Below are 10836 nucleotides of genomic sequence, written 5' to 3'. Positions count from 1 at the left end.
GCTGCTTGGAACTGTCAAAAAAAATACAGAGAAAGCCAGTTAAATACTATTATTTATTTACTCCTTGTTTATGCATACTTGTTTATGTTATGTCATGCTGTTTAATTATATGAATTTACTAACGTTTTCGAAATTGTACCTTCATTTCTTTAATCTCAGTTCTCTTAGGGAAATAAAAGTTTTGCATGCAAATAGTTTGTACTTTTTCACCCTACCAATAAACACGCTTAACGCTTTTGCCAACGGAATGTAAATATGGTTATTGTATAAATACACATTAAGCATTACTATTCATGTTTCTGGCACATTCCATCTTTCTAATATTATTGAATATATGTTTCATATATGAAAATTGTTGTCAACAACAGACGTTATGATCAAGTTCATAAATTAAAATCCCGACAAATTCCCGAAATACGAAGAGAACGCTTTGTAAGAAATAATGAAATTACATTTAGAAATTTGTTTAATCGCGTGAGATATTAACATGCTTTACAAACCATTCTACTGAATCAAAATTTAATTTTAATCAGTTGCTTTTGTTCATCACCAGCTTCAGGAAAGTTTGGGACAGATCTACAGTATGAAAGAGACGTGGATGTCAAACCATTTCTATACATATCCTATGCAAATCGACAAATCTGTTTCTAAACAAATCTTATTAAGCCTCTAAATGCCTTTAAAACTGTTTCGCCTTCAATATAAATATGTCCAATGATATAACCATGTGTACGGAATAATAATTACATTAGATGTATGTTTCATTATAATATTTTATTCTGATTGGCTAACTGCACATCACGTGTTATTCCGTAAGCAGCAATGCTCAATACAACTTTTCATTCATGATAACACGTGCTCCAACAATAAAGTGCACAGGTGAATTAAATAATAAAATATATAAAATTCGTGTTTTCATGATCATAGCTAAAAAATGTAATTATAAGTATTGAGTTTTTGTAACTTTATAGGGTTGTAAAAGCGTTGACCGTGCGTACATTTTTAGAATGAAGCGCTTCCGCGCTTCATACAAAATGTACTTCGGTCAACGCTTTTACACCCCAATAAATTTACAAAAAGAAGCATTCAATTCTTAAATAAACGTATTTTCAAACTGTAAAAATGTGACAATCCGAAGAGTCTTGAAAAGTTATTGATAGTTGTCAAATTATATTTTTTTAAACTTTGTTTATAAAAAATATCTGTCAAACAAGCTATTAGACAATAGCTTAATATTCTTGCCTAATTGTATATGTTCATGAAGACAGGTCAAAAACGTTTGGTACATTCCGTAAAGTATGGTTTAAATTGTTTACGGTGTTAAACACCCTTTAAGTAATATGGAGATAAAATTGAGAATAAAAATGGGAACTTTGTCCTGCAGACAACAACCCGACCAAAGAGCAGATACATATCTAGTTAATTACTTAAATCATAAAGACTTTCGAAAATTCAATTTATATAGAATGAATTGACATCCTTATATCCATTATATAAGCATTACAGATTCAAAATTATCGGCTTTTAGAAATACTGTACAGCCTTTGCCATTCTAATAAAACATGTATCTACATTTCTGCAGCATTTGTCTACTTAAATACTACATGTATTTTATTTCGTTTGAAATAGGGTTTTTCCCGTTTGCTATTTGTAGTTAATATTTACAGATGGGAACTAGTATAACTAGTTTGGATACTGGTTTTGTAACAGTATGTACTATTTATAAGTTTGATGTTAGGTGCAGGAGGCACGAGGAAAGTTTTGGCGGTTTTTATGGGTGGGGTTTAAAGGTACTATATAAAGTTTGGGATTTAATTGTATTAGTATCGAAGGTGCTCGCAGTTACGTCGGATTGAAGTTGGTCACATAGGTATATGTGCAGTTGCTGCTATGTTTATTGTACGTACAGGCGTTGGAGGCATTAGCCGGGGGAAATGAAACGATGCGAAAGAGGAACAATGTTATATGTCATGTGTTTATATAATGTTTCGACTGAAGAAATATGTACAATTCAGTAAAATAAAATATTGTATCGCAAGAGAAAATAAGATGTTACGGCGAGCAACTAATCCTATATCTGTGTTTGTCTTGTTTATAGCCTATTGAATTAGAAATTAAATGCTTTAAATTCGGACGAGCAGGGCGAGGGAGAATTTAAAGAATGCAAAACAGATGGTGTATCAATGTATATGTATTTAATAATACGTGTATCAGACATTATAACATATAAAATCACAAGATGTCCATCAACATATTAACAATAATGATTTTCAAACGATTGCAGTGAATGTATTTGAAACATAGCATGTTTAAGTGCCGGGAATTGGAAAAACTTAAAAAAAAACGGAAAAAAGGAAAACAATGTTCGGTTAAAACAATCGGCCTAACACAATTCAAAAAGATGATTAAGCACTTAGGATCTATGACCACATATCCAAGGCTGAATTTTACCAAATGTCAAAGTGCAGTAATATCACAACAGCCAAGAAAATGAATAACATGATATTTGTTAATGTACCATGATGAAATATTCTTCACAACAATGGTATCTAGTGTATCATTGCATGTGATAGCAGATGGATAAATTTTAACAACTGAGGGCAGAATTTGTATAGGAAACTCACAGACCTAATGTATCACATTGATATTCGTTATAATATAAACACAACTCAGTTGTTGGTCAATGTAACGCTACCGTTTATTGGTGATAGAAGTTATAATCAGAAATCCGCGTACTAAGTAATTGAAATGAAGTACATTGAATTTCTTAATCATTTAATATTTGTATTTATTTTTGATTAATATCTATATTTAAAACAAATATTATAGGGAAATCTTTAATATCAACATTATAGCTATCTTTATATACTGACAATAGGTATGACACATGATTTTTTTAACACATCCCTTCCATAATATAAATGCTTTCAACTTACAGAGCTCATAAAACAAAGAAAATGGTGTTTAAAATATGAAGATCCCTTTAGCGGTTCATAAGTTACGACCGAAACAAATTAAAAAAAATAGCGATATTTTCTGCCACTTTTGATACAAAAATGATAAAATCTCTAATTTTAGAGGCTATTATCTCCACATTTGTTGCTAACAAAACCTGGATAATATCTAAATCTTCTATTTAGGGATATATTAGACTGATATGGTCTTTACTAGTTACTTAAACCCAAAGTTTCCAAAACTATTAACACCACAAATACGTCTTCGAGCACCCTCGGAAACGTGTCCTAACTGCAGAGTCTCGCATTTTTTTTCTTGAATTGGCTGTAATTCCGTTACTATTTACATTACCTTCTTAACAATTTAGCTATCAGGGTAATTTGGCATGTTTTTTTATTTGGCACTGTCAAAATTGCAATATCTTTTGAGGAAATTTGAGTTTTGTTACCTTGTTTTCCAAAGGAGAAGGTCTGGTAAGACACCTTTTTGGCCCCAAAATAAAGCAGTTTTACAAAATTGTTAAAATGTAAACTTTTTGTTATTTTTTAGACAGTAGAATGTTTCTGCTACATAAATAGGAGCTGTTTTTGACAATACATGGCACATATATCGGGTACTAGCACCATAAAGTCATGCTAAATCACTGAAATCTTCACAATTCTAGCATTTTAGTATAATTTTAGACGGTTTTCGTGTAAAACGAAAGAGGCTGCATTCGTGTTCATCCTTAATATTAAAATGTAAGTTGTATTTGATGATAATACATAACATATATAAAGGTTGAGGATGAACACGGATGCGGCCACTTTCATTTTTGACAAAAAACATCTGAACAGTGACATTTTTGGCATATTTGGTAGATTTTTCATATTTGAGCTTAAATCGGATCGTTTTAATGACAAAATCGGTGAAAATCTTTCACATAAACTAATAGAAAAAAATAAAATAGACACTTAAGTGTTTAAAACGTGGTCAAAATCTTTCGTCAGATGAACCTGAAATTTGAGGCCAAAATCGGTCCTTACTGGACCTACTCCTTTGTTTAATGATCTAATTTGAAGCAACCATCGTACAACCTGTTAAATATTTAATTTTCAAGTTATCTTTGCACAAATTTGTTTTCTTAGACTTTTTGGCATGCTTTTTCTTTATCAATGTTCAAGATATATTTACTGGTCAGGAAATGATAGTTTTGTTATCCTTAAATAGTCAGTTACCATGGCAACAATTAACTATAACTTTCCACAAAATATATTGGATACTTTTTTAAAGGAAGACCATGTAATTTCTGAAATGTATATGGTGTATTCTTTCAGGGAAAAGCAACCAAATGTGTATATTTCAAATAGTAGTCTGCAGTAACAGTGACTCTTTTAAAAGGTTGGTTTGGCAAAAAATGATATAAAACAGTGGAATATGTAATAATTTAGTAACAAGATAGACTAGCAATAAACAGGTACATGTAACATTGAAAATAAACATTTTCAGAACAAATTACCAACTTTGCAAAATATTTTTCCACAAATTCTTTATGCAATATTTCAATTTCATCCATGTCGGGAATGAGCCAATGCATAAGCCCCGGAGAGGGTATTATTTAAAAATCAGAATCAATTATAAATTTTTCATTAATACTATCTATATCGTCTTTGTTTTGCCAAATAAAAGTATTTCCTCTAATACTTTTTCGTTTTAAAAACTTTACAGTGAATGCATTGTCAATTATATCCATAATTTCCCATGGATGCCAATTATCCTCGTAGGATGCTGCAACCCATATCCCTTTTTCTAAAACTTTCTGTTTGTCAATTTTTAAAGTTTGTGTTAAACCATCTTTCATTTGGTTTACAGTGTTTTTCCACATTATGTCTTTTTTTATCAACGTCTAAATTTATAAAATGTTTACAATAAAGTAACTGATTTCTGAGTTTTTCTTTCTTTAATCTGATTGTTTTAGACAATTGTAAAAGACGGTCAACATCCTTCCTAGATCGCACTATACCACCCATTAGCCTCACACTTTGTTCAATTTTGTTTATTTCCATCTTTTTCTTTTGTTCAAGCTGTTGTTTTGTCATCGTTATTTGCTGTAAATGTGTTTTCCTAGCTTCCATAACACTATTTTCATTTGCAATTTCTTTTGACTTTAAAGATTTAGCACTTTTTTTAGCTTTTAAAAGTAAAACTGTCTTTGAATTTTCAGTTTTAGTTTTAATCCATTGTATTTTATTTTGTTTTAGCATACTTATTGCAGAATGATGTCTTAAAGTTGCATTTGTTTAAAAAAAAATAAAAGTCTAGATCTCCAAACAAATTTTCCGCGGGTATATTTGTTAACTTGCTATGAGATGTTCTTGCTTTCAGATCTGGATCAGGGAACGATCCATGTACTCCATTTTCAAGGTGGTCATTAAGTTGTCTTTTTACAATTGTCAACATTGATGAACATATAATTTTAAGAATGTCATTAGTTTTAGGATGTATCTTTGTCTTGTTGAATACCTCTTGAATTATGTCATGTGGATATTGTTCATATAAACTTGGAATTGCGTCATAATTGAAATCAAAAACATTGAAATCATTTGAGCTCCAATCAACCAATCTATCTCGTAAAGGTATAATAAATTTGTAAAGATATAAGTAATGTTCATCACTGTTAATTACATTCCAGAATGGTTCATCTAAAATCATAGATGCTATGGCAATGGCGGAAACATGAGAGAGAATATCAAGACATTTAATGTCAGCAAGAACAGATTGCAATTTATCATTTTGATTTTCTCTATAGTTCGAAATAAAGTCAATTATGTCTTCGGAATGGTTCAAAATAGAAACAGCACCTGTAAACAAATTGTTGAATTTTCTTATTCCAGGCATAGATTTCCTTAGCCGTATTTGGCACAACTTTTTGGAATTTTGGATCCTCAATGCTCTTCAACTTTGTAATTGTTTGGCTTTATAAATATTTTGATATGAGCGTCACTGATGAGTCTTATATAGACGAAACGCGCGTCTGGCGTACTAAATTATAATCCTGGTACCTTTGATAACTAATTGAACCTATTCCTCCTGTAATTTATAATCATGGAAGATTTTTGTTTTAGAGCTATATAAGCAAGCCACTCCTGTCTTGCACCGTTCTTCTCGTCACCCCTTGGACCTAAAACCTATGAAGCCATACGAATTAATCTGATGGATGATGGCTCAGAGTTGTGTTTGAAACGAGAAAATTTTGGCAATGAATCTCTTCCAATAGGTGGATTTTGTTTTGCTAATTCTTTAAGTAATTTTGTTATTTCATTATGGAAGCCTAAAAGTACATGTGCACTGCAATAAAAGAAAGTAAGTTTTGATATGTCGTTCTCATTTGAATCTTCTGTTAATTTTAATTTTCTCCATTCATCAATAATTTCATTTGGTTTTTTTTTCCATCACGTTTGAACGATCACTCATCATATCTGTAAGTTGCAACAATAATTTATTAATAGATATGCTTTGAAGATCAGCAAACTCATTTAAAGAGTCTTTAATTGTTTGAGCAACATAATCTGAATCCTCCTTGCCACTGATTCATATCCTAATGATACATGTGATAATGTACCGGTTTTTGTATGTACTCCTAAATCTATTTTTTCCATCACGACCGGTGCCATCTGAGAAGATGTCAAATTGCTGACAGTTAGCCAATGTTTCACTCACATGATGTTTTGCTAAAACATGTCCTTCATCATATATATTTGAAATTGTCGATCTACATGGCAAATCTGATGGTACAGAGTCAAACAAGTTGCTTACAATATTTATAACATTAGAAAGTTTGTTTGCAGAAATATTACTGCCATGGAGATCCATAATGCATGTTCGCCTGCTATCGGAGTATCTGAAACCTTCCTTTGTAGATACTTTTTATATTGATTTTCTGCCTCAATTATATCTAACTGACCATTTGCAACACTTAACTCTCTCTTTAGATTTAATGTTTCAAATTTTTCATTTTCTAAATCAACATTTTGGCTATGTAATTTCTGTTTGAGTTTGATATTAAATTTCTTCGCATGAGATAATCGGTTTGACAATCTGTGAATTATTTTTTTCATTATTTTTTTTTGGCAAAATCTAATTCAATAGCTCTTATTCTTGCATTTAGACCGCTGTTTTCTCTTTTTGAAGCTTTTTTCTTCTCTATTATTTTTCTTTCTTTCTGTTCAAGCTTTTTCTGTTTTCGCCTTAATCTCTTACAAAAAAAATCCTTTTTCAAAGAGGTCAAATTTTCTTTTAAAGATTTATTTTCTTCTATTAAGTTTACATTTGCCTCCTTGTCAACCTTAGTTTTCTAAGTTCCTGGTTTCTTTTCACTGACTCAGATTCATTATTACTGAGGTTTTTCTTTTGTTCAACAATTTGTTCATTTTATACTTTATTTCAAAATACATCTCTTAATTTTCAGTCAAAACTTCTCTCTGATTTGCTACAAGTTTTAAACACTGCCTTTTTAATGATCTATCATTTTTCTACATATCTGCTTGTAATTTTGGTTGTAGAGTACTATCAAGAAACTTAAAGAATTTGGATGACTATAAAGTGTCAAGAACTTCATTTTGTCGATTTTTCATGTAACTTTGCAAACTGTTATTTATTTTCTTGTATAAATATAGAACATTATGTTTGTTCAAAATCATGCCTTCTGGCAACATGTTGTTGGTCCATTCAGCCATATCTGACCATGTATAGGAATAGCGGTTTTTGAATAGACAGATTTCATGGAAAGCTTTCACAGTTAAAAGAGTACTTGATAAAATAAGTTGTAGGCTAATTTTGAGGAGTTAACTGATAAACAATATTCTTTAAATTTATGTTTTTATTCACATTGTTCATTACACTTCTGGTGACATTGGCCCATTTTGTTTGTACCGTAACAGCAGGCATGGCATAACGTAAAACATCTTCAAGGGTTGCATATATAGGACAATCCATTTCCTACACCACGGTGAAAAGTAGGGCATATTGTACATTTGTGATTGACTGTATTCCTACAAAAGAAAGTACATTTATATAACAAGTATAAACTTAATCATCAGAAAATGCTTAAACAAAACAACAGTTACCTGTGTGCATTATTTTATTAGTACAATTTTAGACCCATCTATTTAATAAGATCCAAATGACTTCAAAAATTTATATATTCAGCATTTTGTTTTGTTCCTTTCAATAATGTATTAAAATATTTATAATATCTGCACATTAATTCCCCAAAGTTGTCTCTCAACCAAGTCCAGACCTGGGAAAAATTTGAACAGCACTTCCCCTACAATAGACAATTTTAGTTTTACCTCCAACCTATTTTACCCAGGTCAGAAGGAAGGAATATGTTTGCCAAAAAAAAACAGAAGAAAGAATGGGGGACAGGTTTCATTTATCAGACATGAGACCAACTATTTCTCTCGTTTTTAATATTTATTATCATTTCTTACATAAAAATATATAATCTTACCTGATTTTATCTTTTTATTGATCAATAAAAATTCCGCATTCCAGTCACTCAAGTCCATTAATTCTTGACGTTCAACTATTTTATCTGTAAATTGTTGACGTTTGACGTAACGTTTACTTTTATGGCGTCGTTAGTAACGGAAGAGTACTAATGTCATGACCGGCAAAATAGCCTGTTTTGTTAGTTTCGAACTTTCAACTGTGTTTTGAAGAAAACATTCTCAGCTGTCTAATGATACATTTTTAAAATATTAAACTAAGTGAGAACTATTTGTAAAACTCAAATTAAGACTCTAAATATATTGTTTTACCGTAAAAAATAAAAAAAAATTTAAAGACAAATATATCATCTCAAAATACGAAACTGCCGCTATTTAAATGGATCATATATTATATGCTAATGGCGACTGTCTCCTTTACCGGCGAAGCCATGAAATTCACCCTTTTAATCAAGAAACGCAAATTTTTTACACGTGACGTCGGGATGAGGGTTAGCGCTATAAAACCAGGTTTAATCCACCATTTTCTACATTTGAAAATGCCTGTACCAGGTCAGGAATATGACAGTTTTTGTCCATTCGTTTTTGATGCGTTTTGTTATTTGATTTCGCAATGTGATTATGGACTTTCCGAATTGATTTTCCTCTAAGTTCAGTATTTTCGTGATTTTACTTTTCATGACTCGCTTATCGGACCTTTTCAGATAAACAGGAAAATATGCAATGAAATTTGGCAGAACTTATCAGTGGGTAACAATTGTTTACAAAATGTTATTTTCAATTTCTTTTTCAATACAACCTTTTTTGCAGGGAAATTTGAAATTCTATTTTATATCATCACCGCCAATGTACGATGACAAAATGGCGTCATGTGTCATACCTTCTGACAACTATGTTATTTTTCCAAGACTTGTTTAATTATCATATATAATCTTACCCCTATATATTTCTAGGAATAGAATTGGTAAAGAAAAACTGCGTGGCGACTGTGTATGTTTCATATTGTGTTAGAAACCGTGGTTTATTGCAATAATTGATTAGTAGTAATGTTACGTCTATTTGTAAAACGAAACCGTGATGAGGAAAATCTGAAAAGTTTTCAACGGACGAAGACATCGATGATGAACTATTGATATAAATTCATAAAACACATATGAAACTTCCATCCAATATGGAATTGACTGACCCAGAATTTTTCGTTTAAGATCACTAGCACACTGTGTAACTAATAGTACAAGTAAAGTTATCTCCTTGGTGGATCTTTGTTTCTGTATTCATTAGTTTTTGTATGCCTTATAATCTATTCCTTGTTTTGTTGCCTATTCCTCTTTTTTCCTTTTTTTTTCAGACTCCCGATGAGGAAGGAGCTCTTTCGATAGACATATTAATGTAACTATTTTTACTTGAAATTCCGTTTACATTATTTTAGATGCTCAAGAAAAACTTTCAAAAATCAATTTCGAAATACTTTTTTCATATTATAGAGAAAAGGGTATGGTAACAAGGAGGAAAACAATAAACCATTAATCAAGAATAAACAGACACCTGGCCGAAAGAAAAAAACAGCAGAAAGACAAACAAAAACCCTTAAACACTACACAGGCAACTTCTTTTATCATTAATCAGTAATTATTTCAGTAGGACTATCATGCATTCCCTCCACTAAAAACATGTAAACCACTTGTGTCTGTGCGACATTCAAACTTTATCTTACTATCAATACTTTATAGGAAACAATAACCTGTGGCATGTCATGTTTACTGCAATTTTATATCCCGTTTTCATTAAAAAAAAACATGATACTTCATAGAACAGTTTGCAAAGGATGTAACGTTTTACAGAATACAGTTTAAAAGGGAAAGGGACGAAAAATACCAGAGGAACAGTCAAACTTATAAATCGAAAATAAACTGATAACGCCATGGCTTAAAATGAAAATGACAAACAGACAAAAAATAGTACAAAAGAAACAACATAGAAAAGTGAAGATTGAGCAACACGAACCCCACCAAAAACCTCAGGAAACTGCGGTAGTTACACTCTCAATCAAAGGTCATTATGATACCAGATTCGGTATTTGTATGCTCCTTTAGGCATGGGAAAGTATTCACACACCTTTGGCTTCCAACTGTTAAGGTTTTGATGTTGCCGATGAAGGTTTATCGTCGATCAAAACGCCTCCGACACACCAAATTTATGAAGTACTATACATTATTAAAATGCCATAATGTTAGTGTTCTATTATAATTCTGAAAAAACCTTGAACGACAAAATTAGTTTATATCAAGGCGTTGTTTGTGATTTTTTTCATTGTTGATGGTGTGCTTTGTACGTATAATTTTTTGGAGTTTCTTAGGTACATATGACGTGGCTTTCTACTTTTTACATCCCG

General features: G+C 31.2%; 1 pseudogene; it reads right to left on the bottom strand.

Annotated features, from left to right (window-relative positions):
- Positions 1-5181: 5181 nt before the first annotated feature.
- Positions 5182-7043, bottom strand: LOC139524967 (uncharacterized; annotated as a pseudogene).
- Positions 7044-10836: the final 3793 nt, after the last annotated feature.

Source organism: Mytilus edulis, chromosome 5 (genome assembly GCF_963676685.1).
Source record: "Mytilus edulis chromosome 5, xbMytEdul2.2, whole genome shotgun sequence".
Classification (NCBI taxonomy): Eukaryota; Metazoa; Mollusca; class Bivalvia; order Mytilida; family Mytilidae; genus Mytilus; species Mytilus edulis.
The sequence above is the reverse complement of the archived record's forward strand: the minus strand, read 5'-3'. Positions and strand labels throughout refer to the sequence as shown.